The following is a 14,925-nucleotide window of genomic DNA, read 5'->3' as shown; positions in this document are numbered from 1 at the left end:
CATTGATGCTTGTATCTCTCTCTCTCTCTCTCTCTCTCTCTCTCTCTCTCTCTCTCTCTCTCTCCATCCCTCCCTCCCTCCCTCTTTCTCTCTCCCTTCCTCTCTGAAATCAATAAAATATATTCTAAAAAAAGAAAATAGAGATTCAGGGGTTTACTTTTGAGTATCTATCAGACAAATTTAGAAAAGGAGTTTACCAAGCTCACATGAGAAAAGGCAGCTTTGCTCATGGTCACTAATTGGATCTTGCTACTTGATTTAGTGTGCATCTCAGCCAAGTGCATAAGAATTAACACTATCCCCTTTCTGCCTTCATTTTGTGTCTGCAACAGCACCTTGCATGGAGCTTTCAAAGTGCCAGCTTAGTAAACAGCTATCATTCTGCATCCTGTGCCAGCATTTAAAATTCAATCCATCCAAAACCAACACAACTCTGATCCCAACCAATCACTGCCTTTTCCAGACCTCCTGATTTTCCTCAGTGGTACCAATATATATTGACATAGACCCAGACTAAAAATTTTAGTTTGACATTTTTATGTTTACCAGTAATTTATTTCTTAAGCATATATTAAGGTCTTTTTATATCCTGAGCTACATGGGATATTCAATAAATGTTTACTAAATGAATTAGGGAAATAATTTCACATGTATTTTTGAGTGCTTATCATGTATTAGGAAATGCAAGAGAGAGAAAAATGATCAAGACCCAACTACTGCCTTCATCACCTTATAATATAGTAGGAAGAATAATGCATATATATAAAAAGCTACAGTAACAGATTATGTGCAGTAACAGCCATAATAGATGTGTAAACAAAGCTCTATAAACGTACAGAAGTGTATGATATCATCCCTGCCTTGGAGCATCATGGACCATGGACTGTTGCCTGAAGAAGATGTCATTTAAGCTGTAAGTTGAGGGATCATTTGGACAGATAGAAACAGACTGTGGGCAGGCATTGAAGAAGGAAGGGAAAGCATGATATAGCTCGAGATGCATGAAAAGGAAATTGATTCCAGGACAGGGCTAGTAGTCAAATTTGAGGGTAGCAAAGGGGGCAAATGGGAGAATAATGAAAGCTAAAGTCAGAAAGGTGTAATGATTGTGATTTGGTTGGGAAGAGTTTAGATTTCTAGGCTAAGGATGGCCAATAATGTGCTATAATAAACTTAAATATTTTTACACATAATGTGTGATCAGAGCAGATTTCAGTTCACATCAACAAATTACTTTCTAACATGATTGCATAAAAATATAATTGGAATTGGCTGGTTTTGTGAAGCAACAGCTAAATTTTGGGGGAAATAGCAGAAAGGTAGGAGCTTTGTATGTCAAAGTAAGACATTGAACTAGATGAATGTGTCTGTTCTCTCAAGCCCTAAAATTCCATTGTTCTAGCTTTTAGTTGTTTATGGCATGAAAGAGAGAACAGAGCATTTGAGAAAGCAATAAGGAGGCTTTTGAGAGACTCAAGATGAAGGCCCTGATAAGCACATTGGAAACAGATAATCATTACCGCTAACACTTATATAACTTTTATTATGTGCCCAGCACTGTTGTAAGCATGTTATATATATTTACTCATTTGGTCCTTTACAACAACCCCATTCTATAGATGGCAAACCAAAGCACAGAAAGTTTTAGTGACTTGCCCAAGGTGAATGGCTGAACTAGCGTTCCAGCCCACGGATTATAAATAAATATTAAAAGCCAGGTTATAAACATGTTAAGTTTAAGGGGCTGGTGACCTAGCCAGGTAGAAATATATATGTAAAATAGAAAGTAAGTCAAGGGCTTTAACTTTGTCTAAATATATCTAAATTAATATACTGCCTACCCATAGCTTTCTTGCAGTACAGTGCAACCTCAGTGGAGTGTTCATATTGTGGGACAAGGATAGACATGGAGTCAAATTCTTTATTCCATTATTCATTCTTAGAGGAGTGGATATGCCAGCTTTGGGGGAACATATAAAATATGTCTCTTAAATTTCAGATGACACTAATACCCATATAGGCTTTTAAATAATTTTGTGATTGCTATAGAGTGAAATTATAAATTAAATAAACTAAATATGAAATGGCACTAACTCACTAACATGATATATAAGGACATGTATATGCCTTAGTCTTCATCATGCACTGGGTTTTTGTTGACTCTAGATTCTTCACATTTCTTTTCTCCTTGTCATATTTATTTATAGGGGTAAAAGTAAACTGTAGATCAGGGGCCCTCAAACTACGGCCCGCGGGCCACATGCAAATACAAATATTGTATTTGTTCCCGTTTTGTTTTTTTACTTCAAAATAAGATATGTGCAGTGTGCATAGGAATTTGTTCATAGTTTTTTTAAAAACTATAGTCTGGCCCTCCAATGGTCTGAGGGACAGTGAACTGGCCCCCTGTTTAAAAAGTTTGAGGACCTCTGCTGTAGATGCATGGTCTGTTGGGCAATGATGGCAGTTTTGTAAATATGAATGCAACCCTTTCCTAGGTCTTTGAAAGGAAGCCACTTTCCATGCCTCTGTGATGCCTTGAACACACCTTCTGTATTAAGGATGCAGGGGCCCGCCACAGAAGCAGAGGGTTGCCTGATAACTGCTAGCATTGTGTGTTGTACAGACTCCAATTTGACTTCATTTTCTAAAGCTGGAGAGCCCTTAGCAAGAGTGCTGAGTGAGTGAGAAACATCTCTGTAAGCTCTTTTTCATTCAGAGTAAATTTTTTAGTCAGCATGAAGTGTCCTTCCAACAAACATCTTTGGCTTCACCACTCAAGTATGCTATCAGATGCCTTTTGGGGCTTGAATTAATCTTTGAAGATCTCTTAGTCCATCATTTGTAGAGTTTCAGGGAACAAAGACCTTTAAGTGCTAAACTGTGAGGTGTATTGCCTTAGAAAAACACCATGCAGGAGTTTTAGATGTGCATGAAGAGAATTCATGAAATCATTTTGGGGAGAAGAGAGGTAATGTCAAAGTTTTTTCAAGAAGGAAAAACAAGTCTAATATCAGTCAAAGAAAAAAGAGAAAGTTTTTCTGGGTATGATTTCTACATTATGTCAAATCATACCAAAAAGAGTACTAAACTTTATATATAAAAAACAGTTCCTAAATTACCAATAAATACCTCTTAAGTTGTCACTCTGAGCCAGATGTAGTAATAATTGCTCTAGTAGTAGTTGTATATAGTTTTTAAAATGAGAGCACTCTTTTATTGAGATCAGGACATGAGTTTGATACCTTGATGAGACAGTTAGGTTTACCCTTGTATGTGATCACAGACTAAATTGGAAGCAATAATGATAAGAAAGTCTAAATGAAAAGCTGTGGATAGACCAATACAAACTTTCCCACAACTAAACAATCAGTTCAGAGTACATAGCCTACCACCAAGGGAAGGTCAGGAATTTATAAAGATAGTATTTTCTCCTTAAGGGTTATACTTTTACCATTACAATCCAGTACCTATCAGATCAAGTAAAAAGCATTTGTGAAACAAGTTTCTAGATTTCTTTGGCAAGCAGGGATGCTATTGGATAGGTGAGTGTGTTGGGTTCGTGATCAAAGACTTAAGACACAATCTTGTATTTCAGAACCAAAAATAAGTAGAAGTTCACCTCAGCCTCAATGCTTCCAGATTCTGATCACTGGGCTAAGTAAAATATGACCTCTAGAGTTATTGGAGGATATCGTATTTGGCTAAAAAAGGAACAGGGTTTAGGCAAAAGGAAAGACTCAAGATATTGGGGAAAAAACAGCTGACTATTTTATCAAATCCAAAGGCTATAAGCCAGACATGATATTTTCTGTCTTGTCAGGTTTGTTCAGATATACCAGAGAACAGTTCACCACTTGATAAAGGAAATCCAAGGCCATGTGATAAGTATTATCCATGAAACATTAAGCTGAAAGTCAATTCAACTCTTGATCTTTAAATACCAGATTCCTTCAGATTTTTCCTCTTATCCGTCAATAAGTTGAGACTCATCTCAAGATCTTTATAAGATGGAATGTGTTGTTGTTGTTGTTACTGCTGCTTGTGTGTTGCCATTTGTACAGAAAGAGGTAGCTGACATTTTATAATCTCTTCAACCAGATTGTTGTTCAAATGTAAGATGGTGTTAAGATTTCTAAAATATATTGAAACCCATTGTAATGCTGGGGCTAAGGGAACAAGTTTTATGTTTATGTCACTGAGGGAACAAATGTTATGCATATGTCATAGGTTTTCACTTTTTTAAGAATTTTTTATTTTATTGATGAGGAAGAGAGAGAGAGAGAGAGAGAGAGAGAGAGAGAGAGAGAGAGAGAGAGAAACATTGATTTGTTGTTCCATTTATTTATGCATTCATTGGTTGCTTCTTGTATGTGCTCTGACCAGGGATTTAACCCACAACCTTGGCATATCAGGATGACACTCTAACCAACTGAGCTACCAGGGCATGTTTTTATTGATTTCAGAGAGGAAGGGGAGAGGGAGAGAGATAGAAATATCAATGATGAGAGAAAATAACTGATTGGCTGCCTCCTACATGCCCCACACTGGGGATTGAATCCGCAATCTGGGCATATGCCCTGACTAGGAATCGAACTGTAACCTCCTGGTTCATATATCAAAGCTCAACCACTGAGCAGCTTCATCTGGGCGCATCATAGGTTTTCTATGTTAAAATGAGAGATAACACTATTACACCTCTTACACAGACAATGTGATATATAGCTATAGTAAAACCAGATCTTTATCATAGCAAGATATTTGTAAAAATCATGTATTGATGTTAATTCTATGCAATAAAATAGGTACATTATTAACTAATATTTTCCGATTGATTTTCAGAGAAATAGAGACAAAAAATGTGCGCACATGTGTATGTATGTGCATGTATGCATACATGCATGTTTGAGCATATGTTCTATAAAGTTAACAGTTATTTATAATGGTCCCACTCTGAAGCCGAATGACTACCATTGAGGAATGGAAGGAGCGGAAAGTAGTAAAATAAAAATGATTCAAATATTTGAAAAAGCAATACTGAGTAAACAGGCTTTTGTTCTCAATAATACGTATTATTCTTAGTTGATTCACTGCTTGATTTTGGTGAAGTGTTTGGTATACACTATAACACTTTCCCAGCCCTTAAGTGGCACTGGAAAGTCACTGCCCATATTACCAATTCAACTTACTTTTTTTCTTACTCTCATTTCTCACATTAATTACACAAAACAATGAAAAAATTCTCATAGTTTCCCCAACAAAAATTGTGTTATAGAAGTTACCATGCTGAAGGTGGCATGGAGGGCACTGAGTTCCACTAGGATGCAGGCCCCTGTCCTTGGGCCACCAGTGGAGAGTGTGCCTGGCTTCCTTCTGATCACTGGCACCTTCCCTCACCTCCTTGAGGTCTCATCCTCTGGGCCACCCATGGATAAGCCATCATCCAGAAACCAGTCCAGCTCAGCCAAGAAGATAACCCACCACACTGCTCAAAGATTACCAAAACATCCCTGGAATTGAGAAGGTTGATGATGTTGTGAAAAGACTCTTGCCTTTGGAAATAGCCAGCCAGAAAAAGGAGCCAAAAATCAAGCAAGAACAATTGATGAACAAGGGCGTGGCAAAGCCTAAGGACACCAGGCTTCAATTATTGCCTTGACTGTCAGATCTGCAGTTATGAATAACACATGCAGAAACATGGAAAAGATGAAGCCCCAAGCGCTATCTGGTGACCAGAGGAAAAAGATGCTCAAAAATTTCTGTAATACCAACTCTATCTTTGAGAAGATGTGCAAGGAGCTGGGGCTTGAGTACACATTCCCAGCTGTGCACAACCGGAAATCCCACCGCCTGCTGGGTGACCAAAAAGGCTCCATGCATTCAGGTTTTCTGGGAGGCTCAAAAGCTGAAGAAGCAAAAGGACTTAAAAGGTACAGCAGCAGCAACCTGGAAACAAGGCCAGACAAACCCAGGAAACTCTTCCAATAAATTTTGTTAAAGTTTAAAAATTGTATTATAACAGAAAGTCTCTATTCAGTTTCATTCATTCCCAATTATTTATTTTCCTTATGCTTGCAGCCTAGTTTCCTTTAATACTTAACTGAATCTATTAGATGCTGGACAAGTGAGCATGTAATAATTTCTTGATTTTTAATGAATTTTTACACCATACATGTCCTTTCCTTGTTTAGAATGTCATATTATATTATCACCTAAGTAATATCCGAATTAAGATTTTGGGGTGCCCACTATTATCGTTGTGTAATATTGGGCACAATCAAAGTACCAAGAATAACAGAATTTACTGGGAACTTTTGTCTAAAAAGTGTATCTCAGAGAAATCATTCTCAGGGAGGCTCTGAAGGATTTACTGTTAATCAAATTGTTCTTTGTCAGCATGCAACAAAGAAGTGTTCAGTTGTATCCTAGTTCAATTTATACAAGTGTTGTTCATTGTTGACATGCATAAAGAAACTTATTAAAAATGAAATGTCTCAGTAGAACTTTAAAATGTCTACCTATATTTTTCATGTTCTTTTCCAATACATTTGCACAGAAGAAATGTTTGTATTTTAGAATTCTTTTGTCATATTTTATAGCCTGTAATGTTAATGCATTTTCAACCAGATAGAAAATATTACACATAGAATAGAGCTATTCATGACACAATATATTAAAGCAAATATCCTTTCTATCATGTTTATAAATTACACAATTGCCAGCATCTGTTTTCGGTTAGTCATCCCCCCACACCCATCTTAGAATCAGTCCAAAACTCCATATGGGACTGGATACAATTGCAGGAATGTTGATGCATTTCACAATGAGGAATGCCTATTGTGTAAGATCTGCTTCTCCATTCATAGTGATTTATTTCTTCAAGGATTCTCTTACTCATGAGGATATTGCTTCCCACCTGGATACTTGTGGTGCTGAAACTATGTGTCAGAATAGTGGTTGTGACTTGTATCTGGGGAGGGTTTTGAGTTGAGGAGTGCAAGAGTTAGGTTAAGTTATATATCCATTAATTTATTCAGTAGAACTGTCCCTAAAAACAGTTGTTCATGCTGATTCTTTTCTTTCTTTTCTCTTGTAAATTATTATTAAATGCTTCAGGCATATAACATAACAATGAACAACTGTAAACCCACAACCTAGCTTCAAAAATTAACAAATACAAATGAATTCCCTGTGGTCCCATTCCCCTCCCTTCCCTGCAGTGGAAACAACTATCCTAAATTTAATCATTCATATGTATATAGTTACAAATAAATATATACCTATAAAAATATATTGTTCTGCATGTATTTAAATTTTATATGAATTACTTTCTTCATCATTAAGGCTTTTTTTTCTGTTTTTAAATGTATTACAGGGAGGGAGGGAGGGAGGGAGGGAGAGAGAGAGAGAGAGAGAGAGAGAGAGAGAGAGAGAGAGAGAGAGAAACATCAATGATAAGTGAGAATCATTGATCGGCTGCTGCCTGCATGCCCCCTACTGGGGATCGAGCCACCCAGGCATGTGCCCTGACCCGGAATTGAACCATGACCTCCTGGTTCATAGGTTGATGCTCAACTATTGAGCCATGCTGGCTGGACCATGATTATGTTTCTAAGGTTTATCTATATTGAAGCATGTACCTCTGCTGTACTCAAGTTAACACCCATATTTTTATACTGTATGACTACACCAAAATTTATATATTAATTTTCCTATTGATACACATTGCATATTTAAGTTATGACAACACTTACACACAACAATGAATATGCTTCTTCAAAATGTTTTTAGGTATTCTTAGTCTTTTCTGTTCCATATGGATTTTAGGATCAGGTTTTCAAGCTCTATGAAAAACGTTGTTGAGATATTGACTAGAACTACATTGAATTTACAGAAGTAGTAGAGGAAAATTGACATTCTAATGATACTGAGGCTTGTGAGCATGAACATAGTATATCTCTCCATTGATTCTTTGTATGTCTTCTTCAATTCAAAAAGTTTTAAAAATCTTATAGGAAAGAATGTTGAACTTTTTGCTAGATTTATTATTGTGAGTGAGGTTTTTTTAAATTACATGTTCTAATTTAGCTGTCCCTGATACATATAGGCATGCTGTTAGTGTTTTTTTGTAATGATCTTATATCCAACAACCTTGCTATCCTCTCTTCTAATTTCATTGTTTAACTTTATATTCAATTTTGGCTCTTTTATATCAAGTGTTACATGTTTTATATTTTTGGTTGTTTTATTCTGCTAACTAAGATCCCCAGTACAACACTGAATTAGAAGCACTAGTTAATTATAGGACTTCTATCTTTAAGGGGACTGTCTATTATTTTATTACTAAGTATGATGCTTACATTAGGATTTTGGTAGATCACCTTTATCATATTCAGTAAGTTCCCTTCTCGTCCTGTTTTGCTAAGAGGTTCTATCATAAATAGCAAATAAATTTTATATACTACTCTTTCAGTGTATAAGATAATCATTTGTCTTTAATCCATTATGAAATGAGTTTAAAGTGAAATGGATTAATTCGATGATGAATTACATTAATAGATTTTCAAAACTTAAACCATCCTAGCATTTATGCCTACTTGGTTGTAATTTCTATATTTGTGTGTCTATGTGTGTATGTACATTGTTAATTTGATTTCCAGATCTTTTATTGGAAATTTTTGCAGCCATCTTTATAAATGAGATCTGCCTATAAAAGATTCCCTTTTCCTTTTATTACCCCACTTTGGAAGTAGATTATAGTAGTCTCATAAAATGATTCAGGAAGACTTTCCTCTTTTCCTAAACTCTAGTATGGCTTAAAATCAAGATTATCTTTTTCTTAGAAATTTGGCAAAATACACCTATAAAATCATCTGAGCCACTCTCAGTATCTTTAATGTGTGTTCAGGCTTTCTATTTCTTCTCAAGTCCATTATTCCCCCTTGAAAAATGTCTACTTTGTATAAGATTTCAAACTTACTGACATAAAGTTGTTCATAGCACTCTCTCATTTATTTTTATATTTTAATCTTTAATGTTTATTTGTATCATTTCCTCTTTTTTTTTCTTGTTCTACCTTGCCAGAGGTTTCTCTATTTTATTATTCACGTCAGAGACACAAAGCTTGGTTTTGTTGATCTTCTCTATTGTCTCTTTGTTTCTGATTTCATTAGCTTCTGCTCTTACCCTTATTGTTTCCTTCCTTTTCATTATATGCAGTCCTTTTCTAAGTTCTTGAGTTGGATACTTAGTTCATTAATTTTAATTTTTTTTCTTTTTTTCTACTAAATGTATTTAAGGCCATACCCACACATTTTTATAAATAGTATTTCATTGTTATTCAGTTCCTAATTTCCAATATAATTGTAATGTAATACATAAATTATTTTAAGAACATTTTTCTGCATTTTTTCTTTGTTTATTGCTTTCAGATTTTAGTGCATTTTGCTGAAACAGAATGATCTGTATGATATAGAATCTTTTCCATTTGTTGAGCCTTGCCTTGTGATTTAATATTTATCAGTTTTGTGGGTATTCTGTGTGTTTTAAAAGAATATGTATTGTATATATGCTTAACCCAGGGACACAGACAATAGGGTAGTGAAGGCCTGGGGCAGGGGCAGGCTAGAAGGAGTAATTGGGGTAAGGGGGATATATGTAATACTTTCAACAATAAAGATTTTAAAAATAAATAAAAAATAGTATGTATTGTATGTACAACTAAAACTAATACAAAATAGTATTGAATGTAAACTGTAATTAAAAATGTTTAAAATAAAAAATAATATGTATTGTATAGTCATAGCTTTGGGGTTCTTTACATACCCATCATATTAAAGATGTTAATTGTACTATTCAAATTTTCTACATGCTCACTGATTTTTTTTATCTTCTTGTAACTGTGAAGTTTTCAATTTGTCTTAGTATCAGTCTGTCAGTTTTTGCTTTAGATATCTTGAAGCTACATTTTCTTACAGGGTCTAAATTGTTACATCTTCCTGGTGAATTACTCCTTTAACCATTATATAATGACTAAAGGCCTGGTGCATGAAATTCATGCACTCAGGAGTGTTCCTCAGCCTGGCCTTCGCCCCCTCACAGTCCAGGAGCCTCACGATTGATCACCCACAGAGGAAGGCCCCACCCACCCGGCTGGGGCTCTGTGATCAATCACCCAAAAGAGGTAGGCCCTGCCCACCCAGCTGGGGCTTTGTGATGGGTCAACACCACAGAGGGCGCAGCCCACCAGTCGGTGACCCGGGCCTCCCTCTTTGGGGTGAGCGTGGAGCCCCCTGATTGATCACCCCGCTGGATGGTGGCCTGGGCCTCCCTCTGCGGGGTGATCATCGGGCGATGGCGAGGCCCCCGACAAATCACGTCGCACCCGCCTTGGCTGGCCTGGCACCAGTGGGTGTCATAGTGTGGTCATCTGGATGGTCATTCTGCTGTTTGGCCATTCAGTCGATTTGCATATTATGCTTTTATTATTATAGATTCTCTTTATCCTATCTAATAAAAGAGTAATATGCAAATTAACCATCAATCCATCACAAAGATGGTGATGGCCATGGAACTGGAGTGAGCAGAAGGCTTGGGTTGCCCCAGCAATGGAGGAAGCCAAGCTTCCGACCTGCCCTGGCTGGCACTGGGCTCCACTCAAGGCTACAAAGTTCCAATTATAGAAGATAAATAAATCCCAGAAAGAAAAAGAAAAAGAAAAAAAAGGAGAGGCTGGGGCTTGGGTCACTGGGGGGCGTGGCCAGCCTGAAAACAGCCATCAGTCCCTCACCCAGGCTGGCCAGGCACCCCAGAGGGACCCCCCCGCACCCTGAAGGGGCTGTGGCCAGCCTGTAAATGGCCCTCAGCCCCTCAACCAGACTGGCCAAGCACCCCAGTAGGGACCCCCACTCTGAAGGGGGTGTGGCCAGCCTGCAAATAGCCATCAGCCCCTCACCCAGGCTGGCCAGGCACCCCAGTGTGGACCCCCACCCTTAAGTGGTTTTGGCCAGTCTGCAAACGGCCCTTAGCCCCTCATCCAGGCTGGCCAGGCACCCCAGCGGGACCCCCACCCTGATCCGGGACACCCTTCAGGGCAAACCAGCCGGCCCCCACCCGTGCACCAGGCCCCTATCCTATATAATAAAAGGGTAATATGCAAATTGGCCCCAACAGCAGAGTGACTGGGAATCACTGGTCACTATGACACACACTGACCACCAGGGGGCAGACACTCAATGCAGGAGCTGTCCCCTGGTGGTCAGTGTGTTCCCACAGGGGGAGCTCTGCTCAGCCACAAGCCAGGCTGCCAGCTGCCAGCACAACGGTGGTGGCAGAAGCCTCTCCCGCCTCCTCAGCAGCACTAAGGATGTCCGACTGCAGCTTAAGCCTGTTCCCCGCTGGCAAGTGGACATCCCCCAAGGGGTCCTAGACTGCGAGAGGGCACAGGCCAGGCTGAGGGACCCTCCCAAGTGCACAAATTTTTGTGCACCAGGCCTCTAGTCCATAATAATGCCTTATGCCTTGAAAACTATTCTGTCTGATAATGTTATAGCTACACAATTTCTGTTGGTTAGTACTTTTCTAGAATGCCTTTTCCTTTTACTACTAGCTTTCTGTATTAGCATGTTTTAGCACATCTCTTATTAACACAAAGAATGTAACTAGATTTTCACTCAGCTCCAGAGTCTCTCTCTCTTAAATTGCAAGTTCATTTTGTTTTGTTTTTTCGCTGGTATTGTTTACATGTTTGGATTTATATCTTATAATCATATTTTATGTCTTCTAGTTATAATATTTATTTTTCTCTGACTTTTCCCCCTTTCTGTTTTTTCTTTGATTTACTGAGTTATATTCATCCTTTTTTCCTATCCTCTGATTAGGAAGCTATATATTCTGTTTCTGTACTTTTGGTCATTATGTTTAATTTCTTAACATTTTATTAAAATATAAAACATATACAGAAAAGCAAAAAAGTCATAAGTGTACAGCTCAGTGAATTATCCAAGTCTGAAACACCTGTTAATAACCTCTGAAGTCAAAATATAGGCTACTAGCCCACAGAATCCTCCTTTGTGCCCTTCCCTAATTATTACTTCCTCCATCTTTCCTCCCCAGGTAATTATCCTGACTTCTAATACTTGCCTGCTTTATGAAAATTTTAATAATGAAATCTTACCATATGTATAATTTTGCATCTGAGTTCTCTCAACATTATTTTGGGGTGGGGAATTCATCCATATTGTGGCATGTTGCTATAGATCAACAATTTACATTGTGATCCACTCTTTCTTTGCAAGATTAACACAATTATCTATTCCAGTGGTTGGCAAACTGCGGCTAACGAGCCACATGTGGCTCTTTGGCCCCTTGATTGTGGCTCTTCCACAAAATACCATGTGCGGGCACGCATGTACAGTGTGATTGAAACTTCATGGCCCATACGCAGAAGTCAATATTTTGTGGAAGAGCCATACTCAAGGGGCCAAAGAGCCACATGTGGCTCTCGGGCTGCAGTTTGCCGACCACTGATCTATTCTATTGTTGATGGATATTTTAGGTGCTTCCATTTTTTTTGGCTAATGCATATAATTCTGCTATGAACACTTTTACAAATAGCTTTCCCTGAGCATTCACTTGCTTGTACTTCTGTTGAGTAAATAGTGAGAAGAGGAATCACTGAGACACAGGGTGTACATGTATCAAACTTTAGCAGACAATGTCCAAGAGTTTCCCAAAGTGGTTGTACCAATTTCCACAATCAACCTATAGTGTATGCAATTCTCTATTACTTCGCATGGTCACCAACACTTATTACTGTCAATCTTTTAGATGTTAACCACTCTTGTGGATGCACAGTGGTACTTCATTATTATTTTACTAGTGGCCCAGTGCACAAAAATTTGTGCACTGGCGGGGGAGAGGGGTGGGGGGTGTCCCACAGCCCCACTTGTGCCCTCTCACAATCTGGGACCCCTCAGAAGATAACCACCTGCTGGCTTAAGCCCGCTCCCCGGGTGGCAGATGGCAGGACTGATCCAGGGGTTGGGGCGTCGCCCCAGGTTGCGCACACAGCAGGGCCGATCTGGGGGTTGGGGTGCCGCCCTGGGTTGGGTCGCACACAGGACACTCGGGTGGGCCGGCCAATTTCTGCTGCTCCACCCAGCTGCCCCAGGTCAGGTCGCACACAGGACGCCCTGGTGGGCCGGTGGATCGCTACTGCCCCACCTGGCCACCCTGGGTCGGGTTACACACAGACACCTGCTGCTACCGGGTAGCAGATAGCAGGCCCGGATGGCGGCAGGGCAAGCGGGATGGCATTTTCCTGCCCCACTGCCCCAGATTGCAAATAGGAGGCCCAGGTGGTGGCAGGGCAGGCAGGATGGCGCTGTCCCACCCTGCCTGCAGTATGCAAATTAGCCGCCATCGTTGTTGGAAGTTAATTTGCATATCATGCTGATTAGCCGATGAAAGGCGTAGCAAAGGTATGGTCAATTATCATGTTTGTCTATTATTACATAGGATTTTATATCTTTCTCATAAGTAATGATGTTAAGCATGTTTTCATATGCTTTTGTACATTTGGATATCCTGTTTAAGTACCTCTTCTGGTCTCTTGCCATTTTTCTGTTAGGTTGGTGTCTTTCAACATTATTTTGGGGTGGGGAATTCATCCATATTGTGGCATGTTGCAGTTTGAAGAAATTCTTTGTGTATTCTGGATACAAGCTCTTTTTCAGTGATATGTGCTGTGAACACATCCTACCACTTGTAGCATGTATTTGTCTTTATCTTTTGATAAGAACTTCTTAATTTTGATGTAGCCCAATTTTTTGTTTTTTGCCTTTATGGTTAACATTTTCATTTATGGCTTAAGAAATGTTTTCCTACACTAAGATCATGAGATGGTTTTCTTATGTTGCATTTTAGAAGTTTTGTAGGTTTATGTTTACTACATTCTATCTGGAATTGATTTTGTATGTGGGGTGAGGTAGAGATGACTTTTCTCCTAATGGATATTCAGTTTCCCATAACCATTTAATTTAAAACAGTAGTCACTTGCCACTGGTCTGCAGTGCCACCTTTATCATAAATCAAGTATCCTTATATGTTTTAGGAGTCTATCTTAATTGGTCTATTTACCATTGTACCAGTATTCAGTGTCTAAATTAACATAGCTTTACAATAAATCTTGCTGTTAGCTAGAGTGCATTGTCTCACCTTATTCTCCTTCTTTCTTTAGCTGATCTATATTTACACACACGTGCAAACATACACACATTTGAGGAAAATTGGCATCTTTAATTTTGAATTTTCCAGTTCACGAACTTGGTATAGCTTTCCATTTATCCAGGCCTTCTCTAATTTCTCTCATAACTTTTCAGTTTTTTAGTATAGGTCTTGCAAATATTTTGTTAAATTTATTACTAAATATATGACATTGTGATGCTATTGTAAATGGTACTTTCAAAATTTCTCATTGCGTGCTATTGATATAAAGGAATAACTTTCTTAAAGTAATGTTTTAAAATTATAGTTGGTGTAAACATTATATTCATATCAAGGGTACAACCCATTGGTTATTTATATAACTTATGAAGTGATCCCACAATAAATCTAACACCCATCTGACACCATACATAGTTATTAGAATACTAGAAGCCCGCTGCACGAAATTCGTGCAAGGGGCTCAGCCCTCGCAGCCCTGGCTTCATCTGGAAGGTCGTCCAAAACGTCGTTTGGTTGTCTGGTCTAATTAGCATATTACGCTTTTATTATTATAATTATTGACTATACGAGAAGCCTGGTGCATGCTGTGCACCGGTGGGATCCTCCACCTGGCCTGTGCCCTCTCGCAACCTGGGACCCCTCAGGGGATGTCGGACTGCCAGTTTTGGCCCGATCCCCCCAGGCCAGGCCTAGGGACCC

At 38.8% G+C, this 14,925-nt stretch overlaps 1 protein-coding gene and 1 pseudogene across 2 annotated transcripts in view; both read left to right on the top strand.

The window, feature by feature from the left end:
• The window catches only part of TENM1 (teneurin transmembrane protein 1), a 934,848-nt gene that overhangs the window by 721,320 nt on the left and 198,603 nt on the right, over window positions 1-14,925 (top strand). The window lies entirely within an intron of this gene.
• LOC308510993 (small ribosomal subunit protein uS15m-like) lies at window positions 4,964-5,998 on the top strand (annotated as a pseudogene). Its single transcript has 2 exons — window positions 4,964-4,996; window positions 5,448-5,998. The product of its transcript is annotated as a small ribosomal subunit protein uS15m-like (transcript).

Source organism: Myotis nattereri (assembly GCF_964212035.1).
Source record: "Myotis nattereri genome assembly, chromosome: X".
In the NCBI taxonomy this organism is placed as follows: Eukaryota; Metazoa; Chordata; class Mammalia; order Chiroptera; family Vespertilionidae; genus Myotis; species Myotis nattereri.
Note: the sequence above shows the minus strand (reverse complement) of the source record. Positions and strands in the feature narration are given on the sequence as shown.